Source organism: Hevea brasiliensis, unplaced genomic scaffold, assembly GCF_030052815.1.
Source record: "Hevea brasiliensis isolate MT/VB/25A 57/8 unplaced genomic scaffold, ASM3005281v1 Scaf99, whole genome shotgun sequence".
Classification (NCBI taxonomy): Eukaryota; Viridiplantae; Streptophyta; class Magnoliopsida; order Malpighiales; family Euphorbiaceae; genus Hevea; species Hevea brasiliensis.
In genome coordinates this window covers 1,591-18,231 of record NW_026615320.1, presented here as the reverse complement: position 1 = coordinate 18,231, position 16,641 = coordinate 1,591, and the positions used below count along the sequence as shown (strand labels likewise).

The 16,641-nt window shown below is 32.5% G+C and overlaps 1 pseudogene; it reads left to right on the top strand.

Moving 5' to 3' along the window:
- The first annotated feature begins 1,116 nt into the window (after positions 1-1,116).
- Positions 1,117-15,294, top strand: LOC131177849 (cytochrome c oxidase subunit 6b-2-like; annotated as a pseudogene).
- Positions 15,295-16,641: the final 1,347 nt, after the last annotated feature.

Genomic DNA, 16,641 nt, shown 5'->3' with positions numbered 1-16,641 from the left:
TTATTGGTATTATATATATACATATGCATATCAGATGATTTTTTAGTATTATTAATTATTTAATTATATATCTATAATTTTATATATTAATGTCAATTATAAACATAATTCATTTAAAAAAAACTAAAATTATAAGTATAACTTTTAAATTATGAAATAATTATGACTTTTATGTATATTAATTATATCTTATACTACTGTCTAGAAAATATATTATCAATTTCTTTTTTGGCACATATAATTATGAAATTATATATATATTCAAATAAATTGAGATTATAGTTAAATTAAATATATTTCCTTTATATATTTTCAAATTTAAATAATTATATATTTTTTTAAAAATTATTTAATTAAATATTATCTGATAATAACAAAAAGACAATTAAACTGAAATTTTTAATAAATTATTATTTTTAACTATGCTAAGAATCAATTATTGGTGAATTTAACTGTCAATTTTTTTGTTAAAGGATTTTGAGTCCTTAGCATATATATGTGTTCCGATGCATTTTTTTTAGTTCTTGATGTATTATATAATTTGCTAATTTTGTAAAGATAAAATGTTTATTTTCGTTTTTAAAGTATAGAATGATAGTAAACCTTTTTAAGTTTTGAAAAATATTAAATACGTTTTTTAAATTTTAAAAATAAAAATTTATTTAAAGTCGTGTATAAAGTTTTTGTAGTGTAAGGCGTGATAATTTAATGTTTAATTCAGTGAGATAGTCTTATTCCATCTCAATTTGACTCCTGCAGTAGTATGACTAAACGTTGTTCTACTTAAAAGTGCAATGATTTGAGACAATGAGAGGAAACGGTAGATTATTAAAAAATGATTCGTTTTACTGGTGTTACCTCAAGTTTTATAATATTTCTCTTTCTATTTGGTTGTGTTAAATAGAAAAGCACCGGAGAGTTTTGGGTTTAAGAAATTATAATCGTCATATCTGAAAAGCTCTTATTTTTGTAATTTAAAAAAAAAATTATTTAATTTATTTTTAAAATTTAAAAAAAGTTGTTTAATTTTTTTTTTTTAATTTGAAGTGATCAATTAGACTCTAAAGATTTATGTGACCATTGATGAGGTCTCAATAAGCCTTTTGCTTACTATAAAAGTAGTAACATATGCGAGGGCGACTGCGCAGCGCTCAGTAGTTTCTCCTCGCATTTTGTACTATATCGCGTTGTAGAGTCTTCTTTCAAAGCACACCGTTTCTCGTTTCTCCGTTAGACTCTATCGAGACAAGCTATGGCAGACGAGGTAACTTTTTGATGCTGTCTCTAAGCGCTTCGTTTGGTTGCCGAGTAACCGCAGAGAAAGAATCGCAAATAGTAAAGAAAGTGAGAGAAAGAGTTTTGGGAATCCTCACCCCATAGATTTACAGAAAAGATCAATTATTTCATGAGATTCCCAATTTTCTTGTTCATTTGCTAGTGGTTTCTCGGCAACCAAACTGATGTAGTCTGATAATCAAAAGATAGTTACGTTACTGACACAACAGTTTATTGGGATCGCTGGTGATATTTTTGATTCTGTTTATCTCTTCTCTTTTTTCACTTTTGTTTATGTTTTGAGGTTTGATTTGCTTGTTTGCTTAATATCATTTTTTATATGTTCTGTTTTTCTCTAAGTTACAGACATTATTAGGTGAAAAATGTGTTTTGAATAGTTATTGCAAATTAACACTCCATTTGAAACACTCTGTGTTAGTATTCGATTCAATTCCACTGGTTGAATTTAATTCACATAATCTTATAATAGAATTCATATATTTGGAATAAATTTAAATTGATAGCTTTAAATTCTAATATTTAGAATAATTGAATTGTAAAATGAATGTAGTTATTTTTCTTATTAAATAGACAAATTTATTTCAAATAGGGTTTTTTTTTGCGTGATTTTTAATTCTGGACCATATTGAAATGTATCTCCTAATGCTACTATGAATATTTTGAAAAAAACGAAAAAAATAATTTAAATCAATATTAAAATAATGACTCAATTAAATATGCTATAAATTTATTGGTCTAACGTTGTTGTTTGTAACAAATAATGGCCAAGCAATAACTAAAGAAATGCCAAAATAATGCTTTAATTTTCATAAAACTTCTGAAGTACCTCTTGTAATTCAGCAGTTAGCCCTCTATTTGGGAGGAAGTTTTAAAAGGCAATGAGAGGTTTTTCAAGGTTTCAAAACCTTGAATTTTGTTTTTGGGAGAATTTGTGGGTTTTAAATTAAGGGTTTTGAAAATTTTGGAAAAATTAAAAAAAAAAACCCTGCATTTTCCAAACCACCAAATTGGTGGGTTAAGAAGTTTTTCTTTCAAGAGGTTGCTTGGTTTAAATGAATTTCACAAATTTTTGTGGAATTCAATTGAATTCCATATATCATATGTTTCATTTGTAAATATTTTAAAACTGCATTCAATGGAATTGGTCATAACTAAAACAAATTCTCATCAAATTTGATGGAATTTGAGATGAATTCCACAAAATTGAGACAACAAAATTTTTTGGACTGAAAATGTCCGAATATTCCTCACAAACACACCTCCTTCTCTCTTACCTTTCTCTCCATCTCACTTTTACCTTTTTCTACCATTATTAATTTAGATGATGACACTATTTATGTTATTAAATAGACCTTCCATATATATTATTAATTGATTTGTGTATGTTTATTAATTGTTGTAATTTTATTAGATACAATTTTTTTGATGGAGGAAGAAATTATAATTTCTTTATTTTAGTATTGAGGGTAGTTCAGGAAGTGACGATAAATGAAATTCAATCATGAAATTATACCTAACATGAATTATATGAAATTTAATTGAATTTTGCATTTTAAGTTGTGTCATACCAAACTATGAAATTCATTTTTAAATGAATTTTGGGTAGAATTCATTTATGAAGTCTAAGTTTGTAATTAATTTGAACCAAACACTATTTAAAACCTCCAAATACCTTAAAATTTTTTTTCAAACCTCCTAAACAATAAAAATTATGAAGGTTTAAAAACTATGAAAAACCTTATTTTAAAAAACTTTGCTTTATTGTATCTCATCCCAAACAGAATGCAGTGTTTTTATCTCGAAGTATTAGCTTTCAATGTAAAACTAGAATCTAGAGGGCTGAAATAAAAGAGAGGAGAATAGGTGTTTTACAGCTATTGAGTAAATGAGAATGAGGTTGTTGGCAAAACCAGAGTTGTAGTTTTTGGGTCTTTATACTATTAATAGCTGTTACAGCATATTCAGACTGTATTGGTCTGCAATGTCTTCATTGTACATATTAGGTGATATTGTTGTGAATTTTCGCTATCATGGATCACCTTGTTGGGTATTGGTGTACATATCAGGTGATATTGTTGTGAATTTGACTATCCTGTATCACCCTAAATTCTAGGACACAGCAGCCAATATGGGAGTAGTGGCCATGTTTCAGTACCTAGGTGCAAATTGGTCTCTCTATTTTTTACACTTAGGATGTGTTTGGTAAAAAGTTAAAATATCAAGTGTTAAATCTTACCTTTGTAAGTTTTAAAAATTAAAAAGAGTAATTATTAACGTAGTTCTCTCAAGATTAACATTTAACCTCTCAAGATGGTATAAATATTAATAAGTTAAAAAGTGAACCTAGTTTCTTTAAGTATCTAAACAACATTATTGAGTTAAAAATTATAAGGGTAATAATTAACCTTTGTTAACCTCAGAACCAAACGCCTCCTTAGTGTCAATAGTTCAAAATTGTAATTATATTACAAAAATATGTGTAATCAAGGCTTAAATTGTATGCATCACAATTGGCTATAAAGTATTATATTTTATCAAATATTGAAAGCAAAACGTCCCAAAACACAAAATTGTAATGAATTAATGAAATTTTAGAATGAAAAATCTACAGATGCTTTAATCTTCATTAATGTTGGCCAGATTTCTTAGATTAGATTTTTAGTACTCAAAACTGTACTAATTTTCTTCTGAATGCTCTTCCTCTTTTACATTTACAGCTCTGAAAGCCTTTGCATTTTTCTTTCATCATCATCAATATGATCAACTCCGAAGTTATCAAAATAAAAAATATACAACAAGATTAATATTTTTACCCTGTTTAACCCTGCTTTTAGTCATCTTCTTCTTTTTGTAATTGATATCTCAATCTTTGATGCATTTCAGAAGTGATTTTAATGACTGACAGGAATAAGATTAGCCAAATAAGCAATAAATATAGTAGGCTAGTATCTGGGTGAAGTCGCCTTAGCTGGACCTAAGTGAGGCACTTAGCTTACACCTTTTCTTACCCAAGCCTTGGCAATTGCCTAGGTTGCCTATGACAACAGTGTGATGTAAGAATTTTTGTGAAAGTGGAATTGCCACTAATAGTCTTCTGTTGCTTGCATGTCCAGTTTGAGTTTCAGAATAATCTGCAAAAACACAACTTTATATTTGTGAGAAGGCTCACAATATTTAGAAATATATGAGACATGATTAATTTTTTACTTTCTTTGTCCATGGAATTGTTATTATGATATTCTAAAATTGCCAAAATTCCGAACTCAATGAAGGCTATATATACATGGGACACAATGTATTTTATATATCTGTTTCATTTATTTCTGAGGGATAAACCTTGAGGACCTGCTTAAGGAATTTATATTGGTCAGCAAAGATAAGGCTTCTGTGTTGAAATCCTAAATGAGTCTTGAGATCTCTTTGAAACAAATAACTGACAAGTTTAGCTTAAGTTTTGTATGTTGTTATCTCATTTTTGTACATGTTGTTTATTTCCTGTTCTTTTGTGTGTTAGATTGAGCTGAAAACTGCCCCTGCTGATTTTCGATTTCCTACAACAAATCAAACTCGGCATTGTTTTACCAGTACATTGAGTTTCATAGGTAAAGCCCTTAATCTTTGTTCCCCACAAATTCCCCCCATGGGGTGCGGGAAGAAAATAAATGAATAAATAAATCTAAAGTTGAACTATTCATTGAAGGTGCTTGGCAGCAAAGGGTGAAGAATCAAACGAATGTGAACGATTTGCCAAATACTACCGTTCGCTTTGCCCTGGTGAATGGGTGAGTGCACCAAGCCTTTTTGTGTAGTTGCAAGTGATTGATAAGTCTATGTAGCCGTGAGATTTGATTACAATCTGTTGCAACTTATGATCTCTTGAAGACACTTGGATATTGTATGATTGTGCAAAACATTTTCTGTTTCCATTTTTTAGTTCTGCATTTTCTAATTTTCCAAAGAAAATACTTCTCACATTTCCAATTTCGTTAGATTTTTTTATTATAACATTATAATATTGAAAATACTTATTCTTTAAATTTAAATATATATCTAATTCTACAATCAAATCACTTAAATATTAAAAAGCTACCATGAGGATTGACAATTGCTATAAAACTAATGTAAAATTTATATATTAATAAGCAAGTTCTTAAAAAAAGAAAAGTAGGATAAATAATTTCTAATTTTGTTTGATATTAATTTTTTTCAAGGAAAAAATTATTTAGTTTAATATCTGTATATCATTAACAAAAATAAGCTAAAGGAATTAAAAAAAGAAACAAAAGTTGTTGCTTCCAACCAGCAACAAGATTCTATAAAACTGTGGCCTAACCAACTTGTCCATAATTTACAAATGATTGAAAATGGGTGATCCAATCAAGGAACTCAAGAATAATTCAATTTAGAAATTATATTTATTTAATTTTGAATTTTAAACTTAGGAAGTTTATATTTCTATTATTTAGAAAATATTAGTAGCATTTGTATTATTTAGGGATTTTATTATTATTATTATTATTTAGGAAATTTGTTTTGTATGGTATTCCTAATTAGAATTGGAGCTCCTAGCAATTACTTTTGCTGTCACCAAATGGAGACATTATTTGGAGCTAGGGACCTTTTATATTAAAACAGACCATGAACGTATAAACTTTCTTTTAGAGTAGAAGTTGCATACTAACTTGCAATAAAAGGGCATATCCAAGCTACTGGGGTTGGATTATAAAATACTTTGTAGAAGAGGAGTGGACGACAGGGTAGCTGCTGCTCTTTTTAGAAGGTTTGCGTTATGAGAAAAGGGTAAAACGGTGTGTTGAGCTCAAATTGTGGAATAGGTGAAAGTTGTTGCTGAGTTGCATAGTTGTTGGAGCGGATTGCGCAAAAGATGACACGTCTTCAGAAAATATTGGAGAGGCTTAAAGAGTAGTTAGCATGAGTAGTTAGTGAATTGTATTCTATTACTTGTATAGTCAATATAAACTGTTGTAATGTTGTTTTGAGGATATACTGTGAATGATACAATTCTGATTGGGATTGTTGGTCCCAAATTCCTTTTCTGTGTATCAATGATATCAAAGCCAATACATTCGCACCCCAATCATTATAAGCCATTTTCCCTTTAATTTTGATAAATCCTTGATGCCATTGCAATGCTCTTCCTTCAAGATGCAAGACTGCAATCTTGACCTTTTCTTCCCCCGCCACATTAGCCACATCAAGGAAATATTTGACTCTGCAGCCCTCCAACACCTCCCCATTGAACACTGAAACTCCTGTTTTGTTGATGGACCCCAATTCTGTTTGGTGTTCCACCCCATCTGATAACCACTAGATCTTTCTTGGTCCACCATTTCCTTCTCCTTTTCCGCAACCTTTTCTACATTATGCAAACTTAGCCCTGCAATGAGTACTTTATTCTCATCCAAAGCCCTCTAGTTCTTTGCCTCTGCTTCCTTAAATTTTCTTGCTGCGACTTGAGCTCCTGAATCAATACATTCATTCTCTGTTCCCACTCACGAGAATGAATTTCCTCCGCCATTTTTAGAGAATTGAGTAGCTTTGATATCACTGATACACAGAAAAGGAATTTGGGACCAACAATCACAATTAGAATTATTTTATTCAAAGCATATCCTCAAAACAACATCACAACAATAAATATTGACTATGCAAGTAATAGAATACAATTTATTAACTACTCATGCTAACTAATCTTTAACCCTCTCCAATCTTTGCTGAACACGTGTCATCTTTTGTGCAATCCACTCCAACAGCTCAAACCCCGCTCTAACAGCTCCAACAACCATGCAACTTAGCAACAACTTTCGCCTATTCCACAATTTGAATTCAATGAAGCAAACAATAGTAGTGCACAAGTGGTATTGCAACTCAGTTATGTGTCTTAATCTCTCCTTTACAGCCTACATGGATGGCTACACTCATTGATAGTTATCAAGGGGACCCTAAAGCAGAAGAATTAATTGCTCACTTATCCTTGGATGGGAATTCTTATCGTGGTTATAAACTTCAGAATGGGTTGTTGTATTATAGAGATAAACTATATGTGGGTAGCAGAAGTAACTTAAGGGATGCATTAGTCCAATTGTATCATAATTCACCCATGGGAGGTCATTGGGGATCCAAGCAACTTATATGAGACTTAAGAGCATTTTTACTAGCCTACTTTGCTTCCTACTGTAGTCACTTGGGTTAGAAAATGGGATTGAGAGCATTATAGTCTTATTGGATTGATGCAGCCATGGCTTAAATTTGCGGTCGGGTAACAGTGTAGAAAGAGATGATTCTCCTTAATTTCAATTAATCTGTATATGGGTATATATATATACAATTGATTCTTATAATTGTGTTCTACTAATTAGGAAGAAATCCTAAATAAGAAATCCTAAATAGGAATATAGAATAGAATATACAGAGAAATAATATAGTGATTTGACTTTCTATAACACTCCCCCTCAAATTGGAGCATAGATGTTAAATCATGCCTAACTTGTTACAAATGTAGTCAATTCTAGCTCCATTGAGCTTTTATGAAAATATCTCCTAAGCGCTCTCCGGTTTGATGTGTCTGTTGAGATGATACATTTGTTGAATCTTTTCATGAACAAAGTTACAATCAATCTCAATATGTTTGGTCCGCTCATGAAACACCAGATTAAAAGCAATATGGAGAGCAGCTTGATTATCATACCATAATTTTGCAGGCAAGGAGGTCTTAAAACCTGTCTCATCTAGTAATTGAAGTATCCACATTACCTCACATACTAATTGTGTCATGGCTCTGTATTCGGATTCAGCACTAGATCGAGAAACTACAATCTGCTTCTTGCTTCTCCAAGACACCAAATTACCTCTAACAAAAATGCAATATCTAGTAGTTGACCTCCTGTCAACCTTAGATCCAGCCCAGTCGGCATCTGAAAAACATTCAACATTTAAATGCCCATAATTTCCATATAACAAACCTCTTCTTGGAGCGCCCTTCAAATAATACAAGATTTGTCCCAAGGCTTCCCAATGAGCAATAGTTGGGGAAGACATAAACTGACTTACCACACTAATGGCATAAGCAATGTCAGGATGAGTGATTGTAAGGTAGTTCAATTTTCCTACCAATCTCCTGTATCTCTTTGGATCTTCAAACAACTCACTATCCCCTGCTAACAGTTGTAAATTTAGAGTCATTAGTGCACTACAAGGCTTAGCACCTAATTTTCCTGTCTTTGTCAATAAATCGAGGACATATTTTCTTTGAGACAAGAAGATACCCTTCTTACTTCTCATAACTTCAATACCCAATAAATACTTTAACAATTTCAAGTCTTTGGTCTAAAACTGAGTTTGGAGGAAGGTTTTAAGAGATGAAATACCTGCAGAGTCACTCCCAGTGATGACAATGTTATCCACATAGACTAATAGGAGAATTAGACCAGCCTCAGATTGTCTATAAAATACTGAGTGATTACACTTATTATTTTGCATACTAAATTCCTGTACTGCTTCCTGAATCTCCCAAATCAGGCCCTAGGACTTTGTTTCAAGCCATAAAGAGACTTCCGAAGCTTACAAACTTTACCCAACTCCCCTTGAGCAACAAACTCAGGTGGTTGCTCCATATACACCTCCTCTTGAAGAACACCATGAAGGAAAGCATTCTTGATATCCAATTGGCGCAGGGGCCAATCATGTGTAGCTACTAAAGAAATAAACAAGCGAATAGAAGCAAGTTTAGCTACAGGAAAAAAAGTGTTAGAGTAATCAACCCCATATGTATGAACATATCCTTTTGCCACAAGGCGTGCTTTTAACCTAGCAACAGAACCATCAGGATTTACCTTTCTTGTAAATACCATTTACAATCAATAGCTTTCTTACTAGTGGGCAAGGCAACGTTCCCATGTACCATTAGCATCTAAAGCCTCCATTTCCTCTTTCATAGCGACACACCGGCCGGGATGAGACGATTGCCTCACCTGAGTATTAGGGATAGGAGCAGTCTAAAGTAATAAAACACCGAGAACAAAAGACAATTGATTATAAGAAATAAAAGAAGAGATAGGGTAAGTACATGAGCGTTTACCTTTACGAAGAGCAATGAGTAAGTCTAGATCAGAATCATGATCGATTATGAGTCTGAGGATCTCCTAACAAGTAGGCGGTGGAGGATCCAGTCGGAGAATCTCAATCTCTTGGAATAAACATGAACAACGGAGGTCGAGTAGGTCTAGAGACGCGAAGAAGCAGTTGTTGGAGAGGACTAGACATTGGTTGGAGCGAGATATATTAAGAGATCATTCTCCTCCCCGACTTTCATACACGGATGATTGAGAAAAAAAATGGCGTGGACTAAAAAAATGTGACATCTGCAGAAACAAGATAACAATTAAGAGTAGGAGAGAAACAAAGGTACTCTTTTTGTAGCCGGAGTACCCAAGGAAGACACATTTGAGAGACTTTGGATCCAATTTAGTAACTTGTGGGCGAACATCACGCACAAGCAGTACAACAAAAAATATGGGGTTCAACGAGAACAAAGATTTTGTAGGAAACAAAGTATTATAAGGAATATCCCCATTAAGAATGAGAGACGGCATACGATTGATAAAAAATATGCCATAGAAATTGCATCCCTTAAAAGTGTTTAGGAACTTTCATGAAAAAGAAGAGCACGAGTTACCTCAAGAAGATGCCTATTTTTCTTTCGGCTCGCCATTTTGAGATGAGGTATCCATACGGGAAGGCGATGAAGAATGCCATTTTGTGTCTTATAAAGTGAAATTGTCTGAAAAGTATTCTTTGGTATTGTCACTTAATATGCATGGGAATATTAAATTGAGTTTTGATTTCATTACAAAAGGCACAAAAGATAGAAAACAACTCAGAACGATTCTTCATTAAATATAACCAGGTAATACGAGAGTAATCATCTACAAAATTAACAAAATAATGAAATCCAGTTTTAGAAGTAATAGAACAAGGACCCCAAACATAAGAATGAACTAACTCAAAGGGGATGAAGCCCGTTTATTGACTCTAGACACGAAGGCAAGCGATGATGTTTTGCAAGCGACATGACTCACATTCTAGTCTTGATAAAGTGGCAACCCAGGACACACTTCTTCATGGTAGACAAAGAGGATGGCTTAATCTACAATGAGCTTCAAGAGGTGTTCAGGTACTGGAGCAAACAAGTGACCGCGGTACATGATTTTCCAGAATGTAGAGACCACTTGTCTCACGTCCTCTACCAATAATCTGCTTCGTCGTAAGATCCTGAAACAAACATTAGTCAGGAAAAAGGAAAGCAGAACAATTTAAAGTGCGAGTAAGTTTACTAACGGATAGTAGATTAAAAGAGAATTTTGGTAGACATAAAGCAGATGACAAAGAAATTGATGAAGTTGGGTTATTGTTCGAACCAAAGACACAAGAAGTAGAACCATCAACTAAAGTATGAGAAGTGAGATTATCTTGAAAGCGGATAGAAGACTAGAATTACTGTCATGTGATATGCACGGGAATCAATAACCCATTTGGATGAGAAAGACACGAGGCATGTAGTAGATTTATCTGACTCAGCGATCGCAGTGACAGGGGAACTTGTAGGCTTTAGAGATGCCTGATACTGGGAAAATTGTGCAAAATCCTCTGTAGATACCAAAATAGTTTTCTCGGAGGAAGATCTTTGTAGAATCCTTCTTTGCCATATTTGCTATTTGTGATTGCTGATTTTTCCTTTGAAGTTGCGGACAATTATATTTTGTATGGCCAGGCTCATGGCAATAATAACAAAAGACTCCTTTTGAGTCATGATTAGAACTAGCCTCTCCATTCTGATTATACATTTGTGTAATTCCTTCTCTACTTCCTCTTTTATTACCACTGTAGTCCATTTGGATTCACGGCTAATAAGAGCACTCTTTGGCGGTGTGAAGATTGAGTACTCTCTGTACGAAGGACCGTGTGAGCGTTTCATGCGAAGAGGAAATCTCGAGCGGAGAAAATATGAGATTTAGCATTCTCATACTCGAAGGAAGGCATGAAAACTCATATGACCGATTGCTCCGTTGGGCTGTTGAACTTTCACATCGGGACTAAAGGCAACAATACATTAAGTTCCTCATATACGTTTAAAATCCATAAAATAAGCCGTGAGAGAGTTATCCTCTTTCTCGTACGGTAGAATGCCTTACAAACATCATAAATACGGAGATATTCCCTTTACGAGAATCTGAGAAAATCTAAGTAATCCATCAATTCCTTAACAAATTCCACGGTGATTAATTAAACTAATTACCTCAACTGTGAATCGAGTCGAATCTGCAAAAACAACGAGCATCCTCTCTTAGCCATGTTTGTCGTGTATCATCCGTAGGTGGATCTTTAGTAAGGTGATCATCCTTATGAATGCTACGCAAATAGACCTTAACAGACTAACTCCACTCCAGGTAATTCGAACCATTAAGTTTGTGTTCTGTGATCTTAGTCATCATCGGAATCATATCAGAAATAAAATTCTTATTGTCTGCCATTTGTTGAGACAAAGAAAACTAACCGAAATGCTAATCCAAAGTGATTATGGTAGCAAAATAACCCAAAATCACAAATCAAGCAAATACCGAAATAAGATCTGAGAGTCAAATCTCAGAAGTCCTTTAATGGTGTAGTGGATCAGGCAGCAGCATACAGTGGTGGAATGAGGGGGTTGAGGCGACGCCGGCGATGTTGATCGGAGTCGAAACGGCCGGTCGGCGGCCAAGTTCTCTCCTGAGCTGGGTGGTAAGAACAAATAGTCACCCTAGATAGATGACTTGCTCTGATACCATGTAGAAAGAGATGATTCTCCTTAATTTTAATTAATCTGTATATGGGTATATATATACAATTGATTCCTATAATTGTGTTCTACTAATTAGGAAGAAATCCTAAATAGGAATACAGAATATACAGAGAAATAATATAGTGATTGACTTTCCATAACAAACAGAAATAGGCTTATAAGTTTGTGATAGCTGTAACATGTCGGTAACGGCTTGACGCTACGGAAAATTTCTTTGAAAAATTTACAAAGTTCATAAAATAACTAGACATTGATAGATACAAGTAAAACTAAGATACACAACTATATATTAAGCACAAATACATCAAATAAAGACATTACATCTATCATTTGTAGACATCATCAGCATTATCAATTTATAATTAAAATAATTGTGATAGAAAAAGCAAAAAAAAAAAAAAAATAATACTCACCTCTTGCAAGAAGTAGTTGTGGAGAATGGAGATATTTAATGATGAGCTTAGCTTAGAAAAGAATAATGGAGAGATTTGTAGAAAAAATGAGAAATTTGGGTGAAATTTCGAGAGTATGTGATGGAAACAATAGCTGTGGAAGGTTGGAATATGTAGACAACTAAAAAAAAAAAGAGAAGAAGAAAACACTACCTACATGGGATTTTTATCAGTTGCTTTATTAAGGTAACGGCCGTTACTGTTACTTAAAGATAAAGAATACGCTGTTAACATAACTAACAGTGGCAACATTGGTTTCAAATAATGGCTGTTACATAAAGGATAAGGAATTGTCAAGAGTTCCACATTAGAAAAGAATAAGAAACTCAAAAGGCTTATGTTATGAGATGGGGTTATGGAGGAAGAAGCTAGTATTGTAGTGAAACAGGGAAAGGGAGAGTAGAAAGATTGTTGTTTCAGATATTTTATGAAATTACAAGAGTTTCAAGAAAGAAGAAGAATAATAATAGAAAGGCAGGTAAGCAAATCTGGCCACCCACTTCAAGCTCTGATACCAATTGTTACATAGCAGACTTGTAATGCACTTTGAAACAGAGAAATAAGAAGAGAAAGAAATAGAAATAGACTGGTTGAGAAAAGAAACAGAAAGGGGAGAAGATTTAGGGAGAATATAGAGAAGCAGAAGAGAGAGAATTCTTGTATTTGATTCTTGAATGAGTGATTGTAGGTATTTTTTCTATTTTTATATTACTTCTAGCTAGTAACTGCTTCTATCAGTTATAACTACTTTTCTAAGGCATATGTAATTGCAATACTAGGTTTTCCCTTCATCACTCCCTCTCATGACAGCTTATAAGGGTGAAAGGCCAATTAACTAATTGGTTAGTTCTAACCTTTTAGTAATAGTTAGTCCTAGCCCGAGTAAGCCCATCTCACTCATCACGGACTCTTGCCTTAGCCCACTCCCTCATCTTAGCTCGTTAAGTTTAAGTTTGTAATATGGTATCAGAGCTAGTCTGGTCCAGTTCAATTCAAGTTTCAAGTTCTCGGTGTTGCCATTGCGTCAAAAAGTTTAAGGTTTCAAGAAGAGGATTTCAAGTTCAAGTGTCAACCAAAAAGGCTGCCATTTGAGGGGGAGTGTACACATTGGAAAAGAAACAGAAACTCAAAGAGCTTATGGGTGAAAGGCCAACTAACTAATTGATTAGTTCTAATATTTTAGCAATGGTTGGTCCTAGCCCAAGTAAACTCATCTTACTCGTCATGGACTCTTGCGTTGGCCCACTCACTCATCTCCGCCTGTTCAGCTTAAGTTTGTAATAGGAATAAAGAAGGTTCTCAAGGGAAGGTATTGTCACATATAAGAGAAGTATAAGGAATAAAGGAGGAGGTAATGCTGAGAAGGTTAGTTGAAGAGCTGCAGAAGAAGACTAATTGAAGAATTGCAATAGAAGGCTAAGAGTAATGTTGATTGAAATAGTTGGCTGAGGAAATTGGAAGAGAGTAGGTTCGAGAATAGGGGTATTTTGGAGGTAAATGAGTATGTTATGTGTAGTGAACTGGAATAACTGATAGGTAGTTAGCAAGTCAAAGGCAGTGACAAGAATAGGAAATATAAGTAGAACTATACCTGTATAACTGATTATCTTGGATTCAATAAAGAACTTCTGTCTCTCTTCAGTTTTCCCTCTCTAATTCTCTCTCTTTTAACTTCTTTCTTGATTCTTTCTGCCATTCCTATCTTCTTTTCTTCTATCTATTGAAGGCAGAACCCTGATTTTAGGGTTTCTGCTGACAATTTATTATATATTTAGTTGAAATTTTTTAATTCTCACATAGATTGTGATGCGTGTCTAATGTTGATTGGTGTGATTGTTAATCTGTTAAACAGTTAGAGAGAGAGAACAGAGCTGATTGTAATCTCTGTATAAGGGATTGAACCTTTTGTAATGTTTGTGTTGTTATTGAATAATAATTGTCTTCCTCCTCTCAAGTTCTTCTGATTCTCTTATATTCTTCTTTCTTCTTCTTCTTCTTCTTCTTCTTCTTCTGTTATTCTTCTTGCTAAATTCTTCTTAGTTTGCATCAGATTGTGGAAGCAGGCGGAGTGTGGTGGGATGAATTTGAGATACTGATGGATCATGGATGGGTTTTTAGTAGTTGGGGTGGACAACGAGTTTGGAGAGTCTCTTCATTAGGCTGTGTGCTATCTATGTTTGATGCCATGTCATTTTGTTCATTATTCAAATGTGATTGAATGATGCTAATTACTAATTTAATTTGAACCCCATTTTCATTATCTTTGTGCATGCAGTTGGTTAGAATAGCTGTCATATAGTATTTTAAATTTGATCAATTGTACCCATCCAATTGTTTTATGAAATTTGTCAATGCTTCATATGCTACCTTGTGATTGAATTGCTAGTAGTTTGGATTTATTACAAAGAAAGAAAGAAAAGACAGTATCTGCCATTGAAGTAGCTAATCAGACATTTGTGTTTAAATTGTTGTAGATTGAGAGGTGGAATGAGCAGAGGGAGAATGGGACGTTTCCAGGTCCTCTTTGATCTTCCATTAGCACATGGCTGAATGTCTCTGCTCTCTTTATTTTATCCTTTTGTGAGTGTTAATTGACTTTATTTAATAAAAAGCCACTGGCTGAATGACTTTATTTATTCCCTTGACAGCAATTATGTTGGATAAATTGCACAGTTTTCTGGTTTCTAATTCCGTTTCAGTATGCTTTGGTATTTTTAACGAATTGTGCAATACTTCTTAAACAAAAATCTCCGCAAATATCATTAAATATCTCTATTCTGTAAGATCAAATTTAATGCACAATGAAATAACCGATTTCTTATTAGTCAATAAATACAAAATATGATTTTATTAATATCATTTAAATTAATTGTATATTAGTCAGTAAATACACTGAAATAACCGTACCCATATATATATTCGATTGCCCTCTCTTGTGCTGCAAAGTCTATATATATATATATATATAATTTAATAAATAAATTCTAATAACAGTTATCAGTTTCATCAATTTTATAGCATTTAAATTGTGTATGATAATTAAAAAAATAATTAGGCAATTTCACTTTTACAAAATTATATTAATAATTAATTAATTTTTTATATTATCTATAAAATTGAATAAATATTTATCATAGTTTTTAATAAAGATGAGTATAATTGGAAAAAGGTCGTTAATCCTCTATAGTTTTTTAAATGTGATAATAATTTTAAATAAGAAAAAACCAAAATGCGGCCAATAAAAATAGTTGATGGGGTATTTAATATATAAAATTTGAGTTTGACTAAATTTAATGGGAGGTTCGTTATTGAACCAAAATTCAACAATATACGATCTTGGATGGACGATGATCATCCCTATTAGGTGCAGTAATACAATGCAGAAGCCAGAAAAAGCATAATTTTTGAATAATGAGGAGAAATTGAAGGTTGGGATGAATAATAATAATAATAATAATAATAATAATAATAAAGCAAGAGCAAGCTAGATGAACAGATTTTGACCAATCACAATTAACACCATTGGATTAAACTTGGCAATTTAGTGGTTGGCTGAATTACCAAAAACGCCAATTTAGGTGTCACCTGGCATTTTCTAGCTTACTTTCTCTTTGCTTTTCTAGCAGCTTAATAATTTTTTTATAAAATGTGATTTCAAATGGTACTTTTTTTTAATTAAAATTTTTTTCTTTACCATGAATACAAGTTGCTAAAAGAACAATTATATTAGTGTTTTTTACTATACTACATTATTTTGCTAAAATGTTTTCACTTGATATTAAAATATTAATAATTTTTTAATATTATTTTAATAATTAACCCAATTTTTTGAAAGTTTAATTTTTTTTATCATTTTCATTATTATTATTATTATTATTATTATTATTATTATTATGTTGGCCAATTGAATAAAAAATATCAAATATTTTGATTAAATCACGATTATATTTAAAACTTTTAATTTTGTGAGAAATATTTAATCTTTTAAGATTTCTTACAGGGTAAATTAAATTTGAAAAGTTAACAGTAAATTAT